The 23,320-nt window shown below is 42.0% G+C and overlaps 1 pseudogene; it reads left to right on the forward strand.

Annotated features, from left to right (window-relative positions):
- Window positions 1–3,618: 3,618 nt before the first annotated feature.
- The window catches only part of LOC128579315 (laminin subunit alpha-1-like), a 40,269-nt pseudogene continuing 20,567 nt past the window's right edge, over window positions 3,619–23,320 (forward strand).

Genomic DNA, 23,320 nt, shown 5'->3' on the forward strand with positions numbered 1-23,320 from the left:
ACACATAGAGCTTGGTGATAACCCAGGTCCTCGGCCTGGCAGAATCAGGTCTAACTTCTACCTTGCCTGACTCCATGTTCTTAATCCCTTAGAGACTATAGTCTCATAGGCCATACAAATTAGTAAAATTTGCTTTCTGTATTCTGCATAGTTGGGTCCTAAAGTGAATAGAGGGTCTTCTCAGTATAGACTCTGGAAAAATCTGTGGTTTGACAGCCAATTCCACTGCTTTTAAAAATACAGCATCAGGCCTGGCATGGTGGCTCATGCCTGTAATCCTATCACTCTGGGAGGCCAAGGCAGGTCGTTCGCTTGAGCTCAAGCAACTTGAAACTCTTGGGCTCAAGCGGTCTCCTTGCCTCAGCCTCCCCAGTAGCTGGGACTACAGGTGCCCACTACAACGTCCAGCTATTTTTAGAGATGAGGCCTCACTCAGGCCTTACTCAGGCGACTGTGAGCTACGACACCACAGCACTCTACCAAGAGAGACAAAGTAAGACTCTGTCTCAAGAAAAATAAGTAAAATGAAATAAAAGTATACCATCTTCTCTCATGCTGGGTGGGTTGTAAATTACGTATTTCATTAACCACTTAGTCAATCATTTGTAATCCCAGATATTAACCTTGGTTCACGTGATGGTGTACATCTTTGCTCTCTATTCTGGATTATATAATTTTGTTGCTTGGAAGAGGCAACGACTGGAAACCAAACCTTCCATATTATTGACAATCAAACTAACGGGAGACCTTAATTTTCTGCCAGCTCACTAGAGTGGTAACAAGTAGCCAAAAGGAGAATAAGAAAACTGAGCGAATCCTCAAAGAGAGTCGGGACCTGGCACGTTCATCGAGAGGCTGCAGAGGAACGTCCAAGGTAGTGTGAGCAGTGTCTGGTTTAGGGACTCTGTGCTATTCTAGAAAGAAGAGTCACATTTGCGTTCAAATGTACAGCTGTGTGTGTCTTGTGCTGGGCTTCCTGGAACCAAAAGACTGGCATATGCCACAGTTTGGGGATCTTGAAATGTCCAGGCCGTAGTGTTTGAGAATTTTAGCTTTTAAAAAATGCATGTTTCTTTTTAAATTTTCTGTATCATGGCTAATTCTCAAGCCCCATTATGGTAAAGTCAGATATCTCCCCATCCATTTGCACAAAGTAGGAGCTGGTACGATTTGGGGCTTCCATTTGGTGCCAGCATTTATCCTCCACATTGGAGTAAATTTAGTCACTCCTCAGTGGGATCTAATCTGGCTTTTAGCATGCTATTTTCAATTTTCTGGCTGCTAGAATCATATTTTTGCTTTTCTTTTTGGATTATGGTAGAATGGCTTAAAAGTATAGAATCCTATGCAAGTCCGACTTTGTAGGACAAAGGTAAGAAAATTATTAAAACAAATCATATTAATAATACTATGAAGTATCAGTAGTTTCTTCATGTGCTATTAAGTTAAATAATTATTTATTAAGAACTTTTATGTGTCAACGTCTGTGCCAGGTACACACAATGGACCCTGCCCTTAGGGAGATGATGAGTACTTGGCAAGACTCACATTCAATAAACTGGTTATCCTAAGTCCCTGGCCAGGCCTGGAGGTCCAGCCCAGCTTAGGTGAACAGAACATCACTTATCAAAGAGGGCTCTAAGTTTTTCATTTATTTCTGTTCACTTTTGAGAGATTTATTATATAATTGATGATTTTCTCCATAGAAACGGTTGAAAAGGCAACAACTTTGAATCAGACTTTGTATGAAGATTTCCAGCTGCCCAGCTTGATGCTTGAGAATATGCAGCAGAACATTTCATCTTTGCTCAAAACCATACAGAAAAGACACTTCATGCAGTTGCACCAAAATGTCACCCTGGAACTCAAGTAAGTTCCCAGGGACAGAAGCTTGGGTGTTATCTCCAAAGGAGAAGAAGGCATAATGGAAAGAACAGTGTGGCCTGGGGGTGGGATGTCAGAAGAGAGGAAAAGGGTCCCTGTATTCAAGTAAGTTAGATGGGGACAGACCCCTCTAACTATATGGGACACTAGTGTTGTGGCGGAACACAGTTTGAAAAAGACTGTTGCATTCTGTTAACTGAACACAAAAGAAAAAGCCAACAAAATGTTCTGAGGGTTTTATTAATCCTGTCCCTGCCACTGAAGGACTGTCACTTCATCTCATTGTAGTTGAGAGAGTAAAGTCACGTCATACGTGAAAATTTGACCTCATCTTAAACTTCCTCAGACAGATACCTTATTTTTTTCTTTCTTTATTATTTATTTATTTATTTGAGACAGAGTCTCACTCTGTTCATGTGGGTAGAGTGCTGTAGCATCATAGCTCACAGCAACTTCAAACTCTTGGCCTCAAGTGATTCTCTTGCCTCAGCCACATGAGTAGCTTGGACTACGGGCGCCCACCACAATGTTCAGCTATGTTAGAGATGGGGGTCTCACTGTAACTCAGGCTGGTCTCAAACTCTTGAGTTCAGGCCACCTTCCCACCTCTGCCTCCCACAGTGCTAGGATTACAGACATGAGCCACCATCCCCAACCCAAGATACCTTATTTAATGATAAAGAATGACAGATTCATGATCAGATAGTAGAGAAATATATTGGTTTTATTTGTGTTCTTCATGTATCTATTTTAGATCTTATTACCTGTTTCATAGACCAACATCTTTATAATAAGTAGAAGTTATAAGTATGTGTAAATAGTCCTAATATTATTCTAATGATGTCAGAGTTAAAATATATATCCTTGAAAAATACTGTCAGATATGACTTGACCCAGAGATCTGGTATCTGTGAAAGGTGAGGATGTTTTATAAGGAATTTTCCATGCAGTTTTTCCAAGTTCTCCTGACCAATTGAAGCAGAGAGTTAATGGGCTGTATTCAACCACTGCAAGAATTTGTTGCATGAAGTTTATTCACACTGCCATGAATTCAAAGTTAATTTAAATAAACAATTTGGTAGCATACTTATAAAGAAATAGGAGAAAATCTTTCTATTTCCTAATGCTTACTTTTATCATGGTAAAAATTATATCTTTTTAGCAATTTGAATTTGAAAGTTTTTATAAAATCTGTTTCTTAAGTAGATATAGAAAACCGTTTATATCATATAAATAAACTGGTGAATTCACAGCAAATCACTGATTAGCCTCCTGTTAATCTCTGATCGTATTCTGATGAAAGATTGCAGTTCCTAACATTAACACAGATTGTAGTCCTAATTTTCTAAATCCAGATTCACTGAGACTATGTATTTCGATTCCATTACTAAAATGTGTTAGGAATTTTGTGAATAAAAGTAATTTGTTAAGGATAAAGTGTAAATCTTCCATATCTGTAGCTATCTTGGAAAAATAGTTTCCATGCTTAAACAGTTATGCTGTGTCACGATTTCAGGGAGAAACATGGTATGAATATGTAAAAATTCCTTCTGCTGTCATGTGAAAGAACAAGTTTTGCTGTTCATTTGCTTACTGTGGGGACTATTCACATTTATCAGGGCTGCTCAAGACTTACTGTCATAAATTCAGAAAGCATACCAGAAGCCACAGGAAGAGTTGGAAGTGTTGAAAGAAATAGCAAGCCGGCTCCTGGCCGAGCACAATGGACAGCTGCAGGCTGCCAGGACACTAGTGAAGGACGCAGAGGGAAAGAGCCAGGAAAGCGACCGTCTGCTGCTCGTGGCCAGCGCCAACCTGAGAGAGTTTGAGGTGAGTCTGACATGTTCCATCCTGCATAGTTAGAACTGGCAATCAGATTCTCCTGTGTCAACATCATTTTTAGCTTCTTAAAACTTTGAACCCCAACACTAACTTACCTTACTTGTATATTTTTCTTTCTTTCTGTTTTTCTTTCTTTCTTTCTTTTTCTTTTTAAACAGAGTCTCACTTTGTCACCCTCAGTAGAGTGCTGTGACATCACAGCTCATGGCAACCTCAAACTCCTGGGCTCAAGTGATCCTCTTGCCTCAGTCTCCCAAATAGCTGGGACTATAGGTGCCCGGCACAATGCCCAGCTGTTTTTAGAAATGGGGTCTTTTTTTTTTTTTTGAGACAGAGTCCCACTTTGTCACCCTCAGTAGAGTGTCATGGGGTCACAGCTCACAGCAACCTCCAAACTCCAACTTTTGGGCTTAAGTGATTCTCTTGCCACAGCCTCCCAAGTAGTTGGGACTACAGGAGCCCGCCTCAATGCCCCGCTTTTTTTTTTTTTTCCATTGTAGTTGTCATTGCTGTTTTTTTTAGCTGACCAGGGCTGGGCTTGAACCTACCACCTTGGTATTTGGGGCCAGCACCCTACCCGCTGAGCCACAGGGACTAGAAATGGGGTCTTGCTCTAGCTCAGGCTAGTCTCAAACTCCTGAGCTCAGGCAATCAACCTGATTTGGCCTTCCACAGTGCTAAGATTACTAGCACAGTGAGTCACTGTGCCCTGTACCATTATATATTTATTTTTTTGGACAGTCTTAACTCTGTTGACCTGGGTTGAGTGACATGACAACTGGATCAAAAAAATAGCCAGGCATTGTGGCAGGCACCTGTAGTCCCAGCTACCTGGTAAGCAAGAGAATCGCTAAGCCCAAGAGTTTGAGTTTGCTGTGAGCTGTGATGTTATAACACTCTACTGAGGGCAACATAGTGAGACTCTGTTTCCAAAGAAAAAAAAAAAAGAAAGAAATTACATTAACCTTGTGTTCAAAATGTAAATGTGATTGTATATTATGAACAGAAATTTTAAAAGTGGCGGCGCCTGTGGCTCAAGGAGTAGAGCGCCTGTCCCATATGCCGTAGGTGGCGGGTTCAAACCCAGCCCCGGCCAAAAACCACAAGAAAAAAAAAAAAGAAGAAATTTTAAAAGTAAAATCTTTTACCAAACTTGAGAAGGAGGTTGAGTTGAGTCCTAGTTGGGTGTCCGGAAGGGACAGCGGGATGGCCAGGGAAGTAGAGGGAGGACAAGGAGCTCCCGATAGAATCCCATGTTTGAGGTTCATAGCCCAGAGGAGAAAGGTGACCATGATAAAGTGTGAACAGGGAGCTGGTGAGTCTGGTTAACACTGCGTGATTTAAACACAGTTCTTCATTTTATTAGCTCAAAACTGGGGATGAAATTTAAGAAGAAATATCAGTGAGAAAGTGCAATAAGCAAAGTGGAAAAAAAGACCAAGCTGGCTAAAAACACACTCTTACTCTCCATCATGGATGGTGCTAAGTCTTGCTGGAAAACTTTCCATATTGCGATTCTCCATATTAAGCTATTGATTCAGTAGATGGGTCAGAAGTGATAAAGAAAGCTGTTTCCTAGGCAACTTTTTAGTAGGCTAACCTAAAAGAGAACATTTCCACCCCCTTCTCTTTAAATAGGTATTGCATCGGAACTGAGTAAATTGAGAAATACAGCAAACATTTCAAAAGAACGCTGATAAAATTACCAGGCAGACCAATGAATCACTCTCGATACATAGAGCAATTCCTGAAGGTAAGTAGAAAGGAGTTTATGGATCTAACAATGTCTTCTCCTTCTAAGAGCACCACACAGGAGCACAGGCAGGCCTGCCTCAGGCAGTCCAACCAGAGTCCCCACTGGAAAATCATCAAGACTGATAAAGGTTTTATCTGTAAAGGAATATGATTGAGAAGTGAAGATCACCGGGTCTTTCTTTTTAAATAACTTCAGAACATTTACACTGACATAGTAGAATATTAGAACAGAGACTTTATAGAGCCATCTTAATTGATTATTTTTGAAATGAGCTTGACATAGCACTTCGATAAAAGAAGAGGCATCCAAAAAGATGAGTAAGGAAGGAAGCCAGATTGCCCTTTACCTGCCTGAAGAGAAAATGCCAGGTTTATTATACATGTAGTAAGTGGAAGAATTCTGACTTGGTCATCTTCCTTCATGAGGCAATCAAACATTCTGAAATAGGCCCACCCATCACCTTCATATTGATGGTTTGGTAATGCAGTATTCATTAGCATTTTAAGTAGAATAATTTTTTAAGTGTAATATGAATGATTTGTGCTGCAGTTCATTATTTATACCACTTCAAACTTCTCCTTGGTTCTTCCTACGCATTTTTTGAAAGTCTTAACAAGGTGCAGAAGCTCTGCTCCCAGGTGTGCCTGCTAAGTTTCTGACATAGTCTGAGCGTGTCCAGCAGAGATGTGCTGGGAGCCCTGGAATTATCTCTTACTTTGAATCAATAGAGGATTTTCTGATCTGGAAGTGCATTTTTCCTTTCCTTTTTTTTAAAGGATAATGTGGTGTAGATCTCTATATATTTTTGAGATAGAGCCTCACTCTGTTGCCTCAGGCTAGAGTGCTGTGGTATCGTAGCTCACAGCAACCTCAAACTCTTGGGCTCAAGCAGTCATTTTACCTCAGCCTCCCAAATAGCTGCATCTACAGAATCCTGCCATGATACTCAGCTAAGTTTTCTATTTTTAGTAGAGATGGGGTCTTTCTCTTTGTCTGGCTCGTCTTGAACTCCTGAGTTCAAGCAATCCACCTGCCTCAGCCTCCCAGAATGCTAGGATTACAGGTGTGAGCCAGTGTGCCTGACCTAATATTTTAATTAAACAATTTAATTACTTTTCATTTGGAGATAATTTCACACTTAAAGAAAAATTGCAAGGAGGATAAAAAGGCCATTTTGTATACCCTTTATCTGGCTTCTTCTATTGTTAATGTTTCACCTTATTTGTGATAAAACACTTTAAAAATTAATAGTGCTTTAAAAAAAATCCTTACCCAGATTTTTTTTAGTACAGCTGATTCCAGTTTACCTTGAATGGGTATTTAGTCTTTGTTCTGCTATTATTTCTGCATCCAGTTGATGCTGTGGGCAAAGGCCAGTCCTCTATCCTAAGTCCTTCTTGACTGCAGACTTTCTTTACAAAGCTTTCTTAACCAGATATGAATTGAGGTGGAGAATGTGTTTAATTGTGGCAACAAGGGGTGATAAAAGAACCCAAGTAAAGAAATTTAGCTTATTAATATATAAGACACCAAGCGTGGGGTTATTAGCCCATACTTTTCATGATCTCATTGTATATTGAAATCATATTCCAAAGAATTGGGATCAAAAATTATTTAATTTAGGCCAAGTGTGGTGGCTCACTCCTGTAATTCCAACACTCTGGGAGGCTGAGGCGGGTGTATGGCCTGAGCTCACAAGTTCAAGACCAGCCTGAGCCAGAGCAAGACCCCGTCTCTAAAAATAGCCGGGCATTGTGGTGGGCACGTCCCAGCTACTTGGGAGGCTGAGGCAAGAGAATCACTTGAGCCCAGGAATCTGAGGTTACTTTGAGCTAAGATGCCCCAGCACTCTACCAAGGATGACAAAGTAGGACTTGGTCTTCAAAAAAAAAAAAAAATATATATATATATGTATGTATATATATATATTTAATTTGTCCCTGAAAGAGTATTGAATCCAAATAAGTGACTGAAGCACAAATCCCAATCAATGGAGGTTTTTCAAGCCCAAGTTGAAGACATGCCTGGGACAAACACAGACCACCTCTAGATTTGTGGCTATTTTTCCAAAGTGGAATTTGGAGTTTTCAGGATTTAAAGGGGAGTAGGGCATTAAAAAAAAGTGGGGAGGGGGCAGCTGTAGTGAGACAAAGTAGTCACATTCTTGTGACACCCAGGAATATGTACCTTTTACGCAGGACAAGGGAGCTATGAGAAGAGGGAGGGAGTGAAGGAAGCATCGGTTCCACACATGTCCCTGCTCTAGAGCAGGCCGGTTTTGAGAATGATTTCTCCAGACAAAGATCAGGATAGAAAGAAGAAAAAGTTTATTTTACTTTATGTAGACAGGAAAAATAGAAAACACAGTGAAAGACAGAGAGATATTGTTGGCTGAGATAACCAGGAATTCTGGCTTTTTCTTCAGTTGTTGTAAAGCGGGTGAAGAAGATTTATGGCTGTAGCTGAATCCGCAGGCTGCTGTGAACCCAGCATCGGCTCCGTCCCTCTTCCTAGTGGCAGGCCCCCAGCAGAGGGAAGGACAGGTTTGTCAGTGGTGGTTGTGATCTTAGTAATTCTGCCCCAGAGGTAGTGGTAGGGGGGTTTTGGTGGGTTTTTTTGTTTGTTTTTTTTGAGTAGGAGCTCACACCTAAGCTGTCTGTCCAGGAGCTGTTTGAGGCTGTAAAACAGAATTTCAAAAGTAGTTTCAAGTCAATAGGTCTAAAAATGCACATTTCTTTTCTTTCTGTTTAGCTCTTCCCAGATGTTGTGAAAACAGAGACACCCCCCCCACCCCGTGCCTGTCAGCAAGGGAGAGCGGGAGGGGCATGGGTAATATGATTGATCCCTTACTGAGAAACTATGAGTTAGATAATTTTCTGTTATTGATATTTTTCTGTTAATTTTAGTAAGAATGTTAATTTCAGGAAGCAAGTCTGATCCTTCTTCTCTCTGGTCTTCTCCCTGTGCAGATAAACTTGTAATTCATTTTTAGCACAGAATCAAACAAACTTTAGTTGTAGGGGCTGGTGGGGAGGTGACATTGAGGTTTTTATTTTCTTTTACAAAGAAGTAGTAGAGCATGTTATATGCAGGTGTATTTCCATGGAAAACAAGAAGCTCTGTAGACCATTGACCACTGCCCAAAAGAAAAAAAAGCAAAGAAGGCTCAGTTTGTATTCAACAATCAGTAAACTACCATAACATATTTTTCTTTAAAGTTGTATTTGTCACATTTTTATTCTTTTCCCTGTGTGTAATCAGCAGAGGGCTCACTTACGTATATATTTATTTTAGATGTGGGACACCAAGGAGCCAGAACTAAAGAGCTGGCCACATCTGTAAACAGGAGCGCTATGAGCACGCTGGCAGATGTGGCAGGGGGTTGAGCTGGAAGCTGCTCGACACGTCGACTGGCCTGTCCGGGGTCAACGCCACATTGTGAGAGACAAACAAGCTCCTGCATGACTCGAACCTGACCAGTACGGCAGTGTCCTTCCTTGGAGGGTCTTTTGGGGGTTTTTATTGAGACAGAGTCTCGCTGTGTCACCATGGGTGTTAGAATGCTGTGGGGTCATAGTTCATGACAACCTCAAACTCCTGGGCTTAAGCGATCCTCTAACCTCAGATTCCTGAGTAGTTGAACTACAGGTACCCACCATATCTCCTGTCTAATTTTTCTGGTTTTGGTAGCTAGGTCTCAACTCTTGCTCAGGCTGGTCTTGAACTCCTGAGCTCTAGCCATCCACCCGCCTCTACAGTGCTGGGATTACAGGCATGAGCCACCACGGCACCTGGCCCTTCCTCGCAGTTTTTAAATCTGCATCGTGCTCACTCAACATTCAACGGGGCCTTGCTCATAACCGTCCTTAAAAGGAAAAACGTGCTAACATATGATTAGCATTTATAAAGAAGAGCCTTGGGTAAATGCATGCTACTGGTGCATTTTTCAAATATTTACCAATAATTCACAGAATGATTATTAGGATATTCTGTTTTCCTGGTGCATTAGTGATGAACAGTTCACTATCTTGTTTCTCCCCCTCTCCTCCTTCCCTTTCACCCCTTGCCCTGTTGCATTTGCCAGCTCTGTTAGTGGAAAGAAAAAAGATGTGGAAACACAAGCCAACCTTCTATTTGATCAGTTGAAACCTTTGAAGATTTTAGAAGAGAATCTGAACAGAAACCTTTCCGAAATTAAACTGCTGATCAGCCAGGCCTGGAAACAAGCAGCTTCTGTGAGTCGGGGCCCCGGGCTCTCTGTATCCCTGGCTCTTGGCAGCCTGGCTGGGTCGCGCCCCATCCCCAGAATTCCTGCACACCAGGTCCTAGTAACCCCAGGTCCTCACAGCCTCATCTTGGTGTATTTAAACCAGTGACCCAACTCATTTTCTTTGAGATTTGCTTTTTATTAGCATGTTTCCAAACATCATCAGCCAAGAAACCTCCATGTCTTTATGGAGAGCTATTGGTAGGCCTAGATTTACGGCTACATCAGCCTCGAGGGAACAGAACGCGGTGATACAAGTGTTACCGACCCTCTGAGTTTCATTGGTTTTATATGGTGCTGCTTCTTCATTCTACCAACTTAGTTTTAATAATCACAATACTCTTCAGAACGTCTGTGCGGCTTTGGCCTCGTCCTCTAAAGGAGTCTGAGGAGACAGTTTGTAGACCCACAAATGTCGTACAAATCCAGGTCACTAAATTCGTAAGCCTCTGGGCATCTGGAAAAGTTCAAAGCTCAGGAGAGTTTTTACAGCCACCCTTAGGACATGTGCTGGCTGTGTTCTGGGGGAGGGGATTTTCTGGGCGTTCTGTGACCCCTCCTCACTGCCCTCACTATCAGAAAAGAAATGTGGGTTTCCGTGACCTCTGGCTTCCATTTGCTTCAGTTACAGTGGCAAAAACAAACAAATGTCAGCCCAAAGGATGGCTCTGAATGCAAAAGTTAATGCCAACTTAGAATCTTTAAGGTTAATGTAAGATACATATGCAAATCATTACTAATCCAAGAAATAATGTGGCAAGTGCAGTAATTGTTCTATAAATATTTGTCAAATGAGCCTCTCAATTTACCAGATGATCATCAAATATCCTCTTTGTTCAGGTGGAAAGATTTCAAGGTGATAAGTTCCTTGTCCTTAAAGAATTAAATCTCATGTGAGTGAGACAGTTTCCTATGATACCCTATTAAAAGAGGATTTTTCCATATGTAAACATGTTACCAAACAAAATCATTCTTACCATCATCTGATTGCTCACTTTTTGAAACACAAAGTAGTGTGCATTATCAAGAGAAGCAGCCTGCCCCACATGGAAAATTCATTATAGGATAGCACTTTGGACCTGCTGCTTGCTGTGTGTGTCACTGAATAATCCTGACGCAGTCTCTGTCCGCAGACATGGCGACTTTAATCTGTAGAAGGAAAAGGGAAGTGTCAGATTATTCAGTGACACACACATCATTCTTCCCATTGAAAGTTCTTTTTATGATTCTTTGTGACCCTTACATTTGTAAACATTGTCTCACTGAGTGTAAAGGAAATGAGCTCAAATCAAAAGCCACCATCAAAAACAAGTAAATCCCCTGGAACAGCCAAGGTTCTGGATATAAACAATTCAACACTCATGTTCGTTGGAGGACTAGGAGGACAAATCAAGGTAACGTTCTGAAAGTTGATCTGAACAGGACCGATTGGCTGACTTTACCCATCTACAAAATTAATATTTTAAATTGTTGAGTAGGTCTCAGGCAGATGAAGATTTTTCTACTTCTATTGTTTTGCTTTGTAACAACTCACCTGCAGACCTAGTCTGGTGCTTGTTCAATGATGTAATCAATGACAGGAAGCCAATGGCTCATTTTGTTGTTTTGGGTTTCTTTTCTAATGGCAAAACAGGAAATTCAATATTCCGTGTTAATTTCTATAAAGTTTCTTTAGCTAATGGTTGACTGATACTGATTGGTGCTTAGCAAAGGGGCCTACCATGTTTATTTCATCTGTTAACCCTCCCCTGTTAAATGCAGTTGAGCTCCTTGGACCTGGAATCGTGTAGGGGACCCTCAGCAGACCAACCACATCCCCCGGGTCTCTGTTTCCTCATATGTAAAAGAAGCTTTCTCCAGCAGTAACCAAGATGATCCTTAAGATCCTGTCTAGTGGGCGGCGCCTGTGGCTCTGTGAGCAGGGCGCCGGCCCCATATACCGAGGGTGGCGGGTTCAAGCCCAGCCCCGGCCAAACTGCAACCAAAAATAGCCGGGCATTGTGGCGGGTGCCTGTAGTCCCAGCTGCTCGGGAGGCTGAGGCAAGAGAATCGCGTAAGCCCAAGAGTTAGAGGTTGCTGTGAGCCGTGTGACGCCACGGCACTCTACCCGAGGGCGGTACAGTGAGACTCTGTCTCTACAAAAAAAAAAAAAAAAAAAAGATCCTGTCTAGTTCCTGCTCATTCTAAAATCCCACTTCATAACTAAAAGGAAATCCAGTGATTACAAACTGGCCGTTTTTCTGAATGTTACTCTCTCAAAATTTAAATTTGTTCCATTTGCGTTCTCAGGGAGTTTTGTGCTCTGGGAGTATTTTTTTCACTTCATCAAGTAAACTAAATGTAGCTTATGTGTTTGTTTCCTTACATCAGAAATCTCCTGTCGTGAAGGTAACCATTTCAGAGACTGCATGGGAGAAGCTTTCTTAAATGGAAAATCCATCAGCCTGTGGAACCACCTAGAAAGGGAGGGTAAATGTCACGGCTGCTTTGGAAGGTGAGATGTCACCACAATTTTACACGTGATGTGTCATTCTGTTAACATCTGAGGGCTGTGGAAAAAACTTAATGCACATCAGAGGGGTTGTGCTATTGTTTATTTTATTGCAAAGGATATGAAATAGATTATCTCTTGGGCATAATTTTTAACTCTTTAAAAAGAAGTGCTCTTTTTGCTGCATCTTGTATGTGTACCATATGCTTTGTTTGTGGATCATAAACTCTAAAAGCTTCAGACTTTTCTTCAAACAACCTCTGTCTCAATGAGCCACAGTTAAATTGTGGGGAAATCACTGTACATTTTTGTTTTGAAAATACCTCCAAGAGGCTCGGTGCTTATGGCTCAAGCAGCTAAGGCGCCCGCCACATATATCTGAGCTGGCAGGTTTGAATCCAGCCTGGGCCCACCAAACAACAAGGATGGCTGCAACCAAAAAATAGCCAGGCATTGTGGAGGGCACCTGCAGTCCTAGCTACTTGGGAGGTGGAGGCAAGAGAATCGCTTGAGCCCGGGAGTTGGAGGTTGCTGTGAGTTGTGAGGCCACGGCACTCTACCCAGGGCGATAGCTTGAGACTGTCTCAAAAAAAAAAAAAAAAAAAACACTATTCCTCCAAGAATGAGGGGTATGTGTGTACACAATTTTTACAGATAAATACTTTCCTATTACTAACCAAGTTGTATAATTCTAGAAATGAAATGCATTTGTAAGTGGAGAACAACATCTTTTTGCACATATTAATATAATAGGAGGCATTTAATAACTCAGTCTCACCAAGCTCAATACCTGCCCTGTTATTTTGTAATAAAGTAGCTATAGTCCCTTAAGTAAGTAAGGTCTGCTTTCTAGCACTCTAATAATTAAGACAATAAATTGTCTTTTGCTATTAGAGAATTGTGACATCTAAGTTCTCTCATCTAAGGGGCTGCTCTGTTCAGATAAATATCTGTAATTAACAGCAAGTGTGACAAGATCAGTTAAAAGCAACTTGAGTTGGCTCACACCTGTAATCCTAGCACTCTGGGAGGCCAAGTGGATGGATCGCCTGAGCTCAGGAGTTGGAGATCAGCCCAAGCAGCAGGGAGACCTCATTTCTACTAAAAATAGAAAAACTGCCGGGCATTTTAAGCCCAAGAGTTTGAGGTTGCTGTGAGCTGTGATGCCACAGCACTCTACTGAGGGGGACATAGTGAGACTCTGTCTCTTTTTTCTTACACAGAGTTCCTACCAAAGAACTCTCCAGCAATTTAGTAATTGTAACGTGAAAAATGCCGCAACCCCACCCTATAGCCTTCTGATTTCATGATTGTTTTTAAGCACCAAAGGAGTTAAGAAAAGCATCATCTTTCCCTGCTGCAGCCCTTTTAATTAAAGGATTTGTTCTGTAGAATTTGGATTCAGTCCAAAGGCCACACTTAAAGATCTAGAAGGCCACAAGTTTCCCTAAGGTTGCAGGTTTCCCACCCCTGCTGAAACCTCACGGTTAGAAAGGAAAATTGTTAACAGCAGTTGCCTAATCAGAACATTTTAATGTTTCTAATCTGGAAAATGTCCCCCTACTTTAGCTGTTACAATGTCCCCTATTTTCATTGTCATCTTCAGGGTTATTTTGAATCCCTTGACCTCCAGTTACAGCCCTGAGTGAAGGTGATGGTTGCTGGCTCTTTTTGTCTTTTGTTGGAAAGAGGAAGTCAGTTTTCTGTGTGGTCAGTTTTGTTCTCATTGAGACACCTGCCCCACAGATTCCCACCCACCCAGGACCTTTGACTGATGATGAGGAGGAGGAGGGAGCCTGACATGCTGTGTCCTCCTGATAACACATGGCCTGGCTTGTGGATAGAGGGCAGCTGCCACACTCAGCTGGTGGACCACAGAGACTTATCAGCTCAAGAAAACTAGGGCTTCATAAACCATTTGACACATTTTTATCACAGTGGTTAACATAGCCTTTCTGGCGTTATCTCAGTTACTGTGCCAAAACATTTACATTCTACATTTACCAAGTTTCGCAAATACCCCTGTAAGATGCACCACAGGTGTGATCCCACCGATCCCCCTCCCTCTACCCACTCCCCCCTTCCCACTTCCCCCTTTTGTTAAGTTGTAGCTGGGTTATAGCTTTCATGTGAGAGTCCCAAATTAGTTTCATAGTAGGGCTGTGTACATTGGGTACTTTTTCTTCCATTCTTGGGATACTTTACTAAGAAGAATATGTTCCAGCTCCATCCATGTAAACATGAAAGAGGTAAAGTCTCCATCTTTCTTTAAGGCTGCATAGTATTCCATGGTATACATATACCACAATTTATTAATCCATTCGTGGATTGATGGGCACTTGGGCTTTTTCCATGACTTAGCTATTATGAATTGGGCTGCAATAAACATTCTGGTACAAATATCTTTGTTATGTTGTGATTTTTGGTCTTCTGGGTATATGCCCAGCAGAGGAATTACAGGATTGATGTGTCAAATGGTTTATGAAGCGAGTGTGTGATGCCCCATGATCATATCAATGTATACAGTTATGATTTAATAAAAAAAAAATAAATCCAAGAACCAGGTCTTTGGAAAAAAACAACAAAATGTACAAAGGTCTCTTTAAAATTACAGAGATTACTAAAAAAAAAAATTAAAGAATAAAGTAGAAATAAGAAAAAAAGAAAAGAAAACTAGGGCTTGGTGAATTGCGCTTTTCTGCAGACTGAACAAGTCAGCAGGCTATTCTTGTGTTTATTGGCCAACATTTCCAGTAATTGGTATTTGTAAAGAATACCAGTTTGGTAGGACATGAATAGATAGCCTATAATAGATATCCTGATCACGAATGTTTTGGAAGCACTAAGTTAAAAAATTAAAATTTTTTTGCTGCAAGACTATCTTAGCCTGTATTTATCATTGGTGTGCTAATATGCATGGTAACCCAGTCCTGAGGAGAAGGTGGAGTTGCAGAATTTTCCAAATGAATCGACCCTGAACCCTTTTTTAAAAGGAGCATGCAGAAAATACTTTAGCAGGTACTGATATAGACACAGACGGGGGGCTTTGATTCTGTTTGTGAATGGATTGAGCTGTCTTCATTATAAACCCCACCCCCTTCCCCTAACCTTAGGCAAAAACTTTAGAAGGAATAACAACCTAATTTTAATAATAATTCACTTTGGCTGACTGTGATTAGAATTCATTTTGCATTTTTCCTCTTTGTGTAATTTACCATTATGAAATCATGAGGGTGCTCCATTGATATCCTTTAGATTTTTAAAAAAATTTATGAGGGGGGCAGCGCCTGTGGCTCAATGGGCAAGGCGCTGGCCCCATATAACGAGGGTGGCCGGTTCAAACCCAGCCCGGTCAAACCGCAACAAAAAAATAGCCGGGTGTTGTGGTGGGCACCTGTAGTTCCAGCTACTCGGGAGGCTGAGGCAAGAGAATCACCTAAGCACAGGAGTTGGAAGTTGTTGTGAGCTGAGATGCCACAGTACTCAACTGAGGTTGACAAAGTGAGACTCTGTCTCTAACAAAAAAAATAAAAAAAAGTTTATGAGTGTTAACCCATAAGTGTAACTCACATAGCAAGTCAACATGCTGATTTCTTTTTTATTCCTCCTTGACTACATTTTTACACTTCTTTATGTGGGATCACTGTTTATAATTGTGAACAATCCCTTAAATTCTAAAAGGATATTATAAAATTAATCACTAATTCTAACAGTTATCATTAAAATGAATATAGAAAAACTTTTTTATTTAGTTAATGGGCACAATCCTTGCATTACTTAAGAGTGGCTGTGGTGACAGTGTTGGCCACTGGCTGACCTTGGACCAGGGCCTTTTCTTAGGCACTGGCTGAGTCTACATCAGCCACACAGTCTGTCTCCTGGGATAGCTCATGGTTAGGGAAATGGCCTGTATACAAAAAGCAGCTGTGAGGGGCTGTGCCAAGGTGTGTGAAGGGCAGCAGAGGCAGCAGCCTGAACACAAGGCCCAGGATTATCTCACACCCCACATCACCCCCACACACTTGCTCTAAGGTCAACACAGGATTATCTGAATCTCAGGAATGACAAGCTGGAGATTAGGGAGGGCTGGTGAGTCCTCCAGACTCACAGGACTGATAGCTGGGTTTGCTGACTATGTGGCTCCCACATGTGCCCTCAGAATAATGGGGGCATTTCCAAATTCAAGAACAGAGCTATCCACAAAGTGCTGTCTTGTGTCCCTCAACTGGGCACAAGGCTGGAGCCATCTTCCTATGGCCCCCTTGGGTACAGGCCCCGGGGCTAACTGGAGACTCATATGAGCCTCTGGTCATAGAACAAAATCCTGCAGTAGCCCCTGAGAACCCGGGGACGTGGGGAGGCCCCAGAAACATGACACTGCCCCCAGGGGAACGAGCCTGCAGACAGTTTCGTCAGTCATCATTTTATGTGAATTCATCCTGCACAGCTGCCTGGCTTGAACAGGCCCTGTTGAGGGAAGGGCTCAGGACTCACCTTCCTGAGAAAAGATTGCTTTCAGGGTCTGGGAGAGAAGGTGTCTGCACAGGGACAAGACAGATATCCAGAGTTTTCTTTGAAACTTCAGTTTCTTGGGGTGTGTCTGTGGCAAGGCATGTAATCTTTGAGGTGGCTCAGCTTTTAATAGGCCTGATGAAGGGAGTGTAGGGAGGAGCTCGGAACACAGCAGAGTCAGAAGAGCTCATGTAGTGTGAGCATCTGCTGGGGGCCAGGCACCGGTTCAAGAACTTTATGTATTCTAACTCATGCATAGCACTCCCAGAGAGGTTCTATTATTAGAAATTTTACAGATGAAGAGAATGGGACACTGGTTAAGTAACTTTTCTGAGTTCTCACAGCTAGTAAATTGGGAAACTGGGATTTGAACTCCAGGCATCTGGTTCTGGAGTCTGTGACTGCAGCCAAAGGTTTTAGCACAAAAACTTCAGAATCAAACCACACTGTTTTAAGAATTTATGCAGAGTGCATTTCCTGGGAATTACACCTCCTAAAAGAGATCACATGATGGAAGTTTTTGAAAAAGCAAGAATGCAGGTAGCTGTAAATGGGAAACCTCAGGCTTACAAAGCACTGCTGTTCTTTATTTTGTTTTGTTTCCTCAGCTTGGGGACTCTTTCTTCTCACTGGATGTCCTGTCTTGCTGGGACATGAGGCACTGGGTTTGGTTGTTACACCTTCACTTAGGGAGAAGGTGAATTCTTACCCCCAAACCATCCTAATCCAGATTTTACTCTCAAGCCCTATGTTACAGTCCAAAAAATTATTTTTAAAACATAACTATGTTGTGTCCCAGATGAATTACTCTAAATGAACAGTGAGTCCAGTCAGCCTTTTGAAGTATAGGAGGAAGACCAGGGAACCCACTTAACTGAGCATTGCCCTGGCCCTCCGGTGCAGGTCTGGTGTGGAACATGCTTACCTGAGCAGTGTCCTGGCCCTCGGTGCAGGTCTGGTGTGGAACACGCTTACCTGAGCTGTGCCCTGGCCCTCCGGTGCAGCTCTGGTGTGGAACACAATTATCTGAGCAGTGCCCTGGCCCTCCGGTGCAGGTCTGTGTAAGCCATACATTCACCCCACAAAGTAAAGCAGGTCTTTAAACTCATCAGGCAGATTTTTGAGGATATCTATGATTTTTTCTTGTTTTCTTTCGAGACAGAATCTCACTATCTTGTCCTTGGTAGAGTGCTGTGGCGTCACACTCAAACTCTTGCCTCAGCCTCCCGAGTATCTGGGACTTCAGGCGCCGCCACAACACCCGGCCATTTTGTTGTTGTTGCAGTTGTCATTGTTGTCCAGCTGGCCCAGGCCGAGTTCAAAACCGCCAATGTCGGTGTATGTGGCTGGTGACGTAACCACTGCACTACGGGTGTAAAGCCTCAGTGATTTTTTTAATGATCCTTCTGGTACATGTTTGTTTTCCATATAATACTATTTTACCTGATGTATTAGTTAAAACCAGCAGAGGGTGGCTGGGCGTGGTGGCTCCCACCTACAATTCTAGCACTCCGGTAGGCTGAGGTGGGAGGATCCCTTGAGCTTAGGAGTTCAAGACCAGCCTGAGTAAGAAGAAACCCTGCCTTTTCTAAAAATAGAAAAATTAGCCAGGCATGATGGCAGAAGCCAGTAGTCACAGCTACTGGAGAGGCTGAGGCAGGAGGATCACTTAAGTACAGGAGTTTGAGATTGTAGGCTAAAGTATTTCCAGGGCAATCTAGCTTGGGGAAAGAGTGAGTCTCTGTCTCTAAATAAATAAATGAAGTGAGTTAAAAAATAAAACGGCACAAGATGATAAATGCCAATATAAAAATTGTTCTGTCGAGGGCACTGGAATTAAGAAAAGATAGTTACATTGAAGAAAACTAGAACAAACAAACAAATCTAAATAAGTAGAAATATTTATAGCATTATCCTCCTGTGAAAAACTTTCTTCTTACTAGAGTGAACACTGCCTACATTAACTTGCTTTTCCTTATAAAGCAACTGGCTTAAACTCAGGCAAGCATGTGGTAGTAGACCTTCTGTAAGTTGACCACTCAAGGGGCTGCACCAAACACGTCAACATACGGAGGTGGTCAACATAAAGACCTAGGCCTGTTATACATTGAGTACCTGTGATGCATGTCTGGTGTATGAAAATTAGGGCAACTTAAGGGAGTGGTCAGTGTAGGGAGGTGGTGGACCACAGGACATGCACCACATGTACATATCAGTATAGTAGGCCTAGTTTCTTATGGTGACCACTTCTGTATGTTGACCAATTTGTTACACTCCCTTGAGTGGTCAACTTCAAGAGGTTCTAATGTATGCTGGTTTACCTAATTAATGTGATCAAAGTATTAATGTTATCAATTTAAGACTAATAGCTCTACCGTAAATTTTGTGAGGGAGAAATCAATAAACCTATTGTTTGTTCTCTTAACTGTCTTGAAAATGGATTGTATCTTGTCTCTTCTGCTTTGCAGCTCCCAGAATGAAGACTCTTCCTTCCATTTTGATGGGAGTGGGTACTCTTTTGTGGAGAAGACGCTTCGGGCGACTGTGACTCAGATAATAATGCTCTTCAGTACCTTTTCACCCAATGGACTTCTTCTCTACCTGGCTTCCAACGGCACAGTAAGAGTCTGGGCACAAAGCCCTCCCATGTACACACGTTTGTATTGCTATGAATTTACTTTTGTTTAGTGAGGATTTTCTAATTAAATCATACATTTGTACGCCATGCAAGTTTATGAACATATACTAATATATAGGTATGTATGTCATACAATATCCCCATTTTGCATCATTTATTTATTATGTTAATATGAATTTACTGTAGAACAGAGCTTCTCAACCTTCCTATTACTGCGAACCTTTAATACAGTCCCAAGGGGTCTCAACCCATAGGTTGAGAACCACTGCTATAGAACCTTTGGGACTGGGCGGCACCTGTGGCTCAAAGGAGTAGGACGCCAGCCCCATATGCCAGAGGTGGCGGGTTCAAACCCAGCCCTGGCCAAAAAAAAAAAAAAAAAAGAAAGAAAAAGAACCTTTGGGACGTATAAAAGAGCACCAAGTGGAAACCAGTCTTCCAGTCATTACACATATCAGTTAAACATTTGTTATTAAGTTTTGAGTTCAAATAATATATTTTGTTCTATGTTCACTGCAACCACAGGGACCTTATTTAAATTGCACTCATAGGAATGTCATGATCCCAGCTTCCTCTCATGTGCTGGTAATTTCCATCTCTCCGTCTTCTACTTTTATTTTTTAGGACTGGCCCATTTATCAGTCTGAATAAAAAAGATCCAAAGAGATTCCACTTCTCTTATGAAAATTGTAGATTTTCATAGCAATGAGGATGGTTTCATTCTTATTTGCATAGATTTTCATAGCAACAAGAGTGGTTTCATTCTTATTTGTGTAAATTTTCATAGCAACGAAGATGGTTTCATTCTTATTTGTGTAGATTTTCATAGCAACTAGGATGTTTTCATTCTTATTTGTGTAGTATTCCAGAAAACCTTCATGGACATTTTTAGTTTTATAGCATAGACGTCTGGTGATGGGGCCAGATCCAGTTTTCTGAGTTTGATTTTGGGTTTCTGCCATTCCTGACTTGAAGGGAAAGGGACACGTGGGATCCAGATATAGCCATGGGGAAATGTGTTCTTTTCTTTACAGAAAGACTATATCCATCGAGTTGGTCCACAGCAGAGTGAAAGTTACTGTTTACCTGGGTTCGGGACCCCTTTCTCTCATTACAGACAGATGTTACAGCAACATGACCTGGTACAAAATTGCCTTTCAGCGAAACCGGAAACAAGGTAGGTGCCCAAATGGATTTGGTTGCTGCCCGTCAAATTCTTCTAAAAGCAGCAATCCTTATTCTACTTTAGTTTCCTAGGCATTCTTAAATAATATTCTAATTGAAAGCCATTGTCTTTGATATATTAAGCAACAAAATTCACAGTTTGCGGGAGGAATAGTATAATAATTAGCTGTGGTTTCCAATTACATTTTTTTGTTGTTGTTGCAGTTTTTGTCTGGGGCCGTGTTTGAACCAGCCACCTCCAGTATATGGGGCCAGGACCTACTCCTTGAGCCACAGGCGCAGCCCCCACGTACATTATTTAACATTAAATGCTGAATTGAGATCAAACATTGAATCCATTCTGTTTTCTTCCACACCCGTACTGCTGTCATTTATCAACGTGTATATTGGATTTATTGACTTTGGTCAAGAAGATTTTTCACTTGTCTTTTAATAGCCCAGAACATCAGCTGGTCAAATTTGCAGAATTTAAAAGTTGATGTCTTCGTAAATGAACTTTGTCAGCAGATGTGTGCATTTTACTTTAATATAGAAAGTGATTTTCATTTCATTGCCTCTTCCTTTCAACCTCCTTTTTGGTCTCCTAGCGGTCATCACGTACAACACTAGTTACAAAGAGACTAAGCAAGGCGAGACTCTGGGAGTATCTTCTGACCGCAATCATCTAGATAAGGATCCCATTTATGTGGGTGGATTGCCTCGGTCAAGAGTTGTAAGGTATGATGTTAAACTGCAGCACTTCTGTGTCCCTCATTTCTACAACAGAGTGAGACCCTGTCTCAAAAAACACCAAAGGAACAAACAGAAAAAAATTTAATCTCTCCCAGTTCCATTTTGACATCGAGGTGTTGTCAGGGCTTTGTCCCTTGGAGGACCGTGGGAGAGAACCCACTCTACCCTCCTGGCTTCTGGTGGCTTCAAGGGATCTTCAGCCTGTGGATGACGTTCTCTTTGTGGCTTCACCTCTGTGCCACAGTCCCTCTGTGTCTAGATTTCCCCTTTGATAAGGACCCCAGTCATCCCCAGTCATCCTGGATCAGGACCTACCCTAATTCCCTCATTTTTAACTTGAGTAACTCCTCAAAGACCCTTTTACCAAATAAGATCACAATCTCAGGTTGTGAGGGAATGAAGAGGCCAAAACTGCAACATCTTTTGAGAGGACACCATTCAATTCAATTCAATTCAGTTCAGACTCATAACCCATCATGCTTTTATTCAAAGTACTCTACACCATATTAATTGGCAAATAAAGCAAGCCTTTTGCAGAAACATTAATTATTTTATATTCATTGCCATTAGAATATCCTTTTTTTTGTTGCTGTTGTTGAAATAGAGTCTTGTTCTGTTGCCCCAGCTAGAGTGCTGTGGCATCAGCCTTGTTCAGAACAACCTCAAAGACCCAGGTTCAAGTGAACCTGTCACCTCAGCCTCTTGAGTAGCTGGACTGCAGGTGCCGCTACAATGCTCAGCTAGGTTTTCTATTTTTAGTAGAGACAGAGGTCTCGCTCTTGCTTAGTTGGTCTCCAACTCCTGACCTCAAACAATCCACCTGCCTCAGCCTCCAGAGTGTTAGGATTACAGGAGCCTGGCTGACCAGTAGAACATCTAAATATTGTTTACTGTGCAATATTTGGGGACCCCACTTGTCATACTCCACTCCCTATCTGGACATTTTATTTTATTTTTATTTTTGTAGAAACAGACTCTCACTTTATTGCCCTCGGTAGAGTGCCGTGGTGTTACATGGCTCACAGCAACCTCCAACTCCTGGACTTAGGCGATTATCTTGCCTCAGTCTCCTGAGTAGCTGAAACTACAGGCACCCGCCACAACTCCTGGCTATTTTTCTGTTGTTGTTGCAGTTTGGCAAGGGGCTGGTTTGAACCCGCCACCCTCAGTATGTGGGGCCAGAACCCTACCCTCTGAGCCACAGGAACAGCCCCTGGACATTTTAAAGTAGTAGAATCTCTCTCTCTCTCTTTTTTTTTTTTTTTCCTTAGACACGGTCTTACTCTGTTGCCTGGACTAGAGTACAGTGGCATCAGCCTAGCTCACTGAAAACTCAAACTCTTGGATTCAGATGAGCTTAGGAGCCTCAGCCTCCTAAGTAGCTGGAATAACAGACATGCATCACCGTGCCGCCTACTTTTTTTTCCTTTTTGTAGAGATGGGGGTCTAACTATTGCCCAGTCTGGGGTTGAAGTCTTGGGTACAAGGAATCCTCTTACCTTGACCTTCTAAAGTGCTGAGAGCCACCCATGAGCTGCCATGGCCAGTACAGAATAACAGAACAGTATAATTTCTTTCTTTCTTTTTTTTTTTTTTTTTTTTGAGATAGAGTCTCACTATGTTGTCCTCGCTACCGAGGCATCACAGCTCACAGCAACCTCAAACTCTTGGACTTAAGCAATTCTGTTGCCTCAGCCTCCCAAGTAGCTGGGACTACCGGCGCCTGCCACAACGCCCAGCTATTTTTTTGTTGCGGTTGTTTAGTTGGCCCGGGCTGCCACTCTCGGTGTATGTGGCTGTGCCATAACCACTGTGCTATCAGCGCTGAGTCAGAAAGTAGAATTTCATTACAGGAAAAAAGTAATCCTGCTTTCCGCAAACTTCTCTGGATTCCCCTTTTGTGAGCTAGAATGAATAATGTACGTGGAAGTTTAAAGTCCAGCATCGAGAGCCCGGATGAAATGGGGCAGGGGAGAGACAAGGAATCCTTTGTAACAGTGATTCACGTTTAGC

Source organism: Nycticebus coucang, unplaced genomic scaffold (genome assembly GCF_027406575.1).
Source record: "Nycticebus coucang isolate mNycCou1 unplaced genomic scaffold, mNycCou1.pri scaffold_44, whole genome shotgun sequence".
NCBI classification, from domain to species: domain Eukaryota; kingdom Metazoa; phylum Chordata; class Mammalia; order Primates; family Lorisidae; genus Nycticebus; species Nycticebus coucang.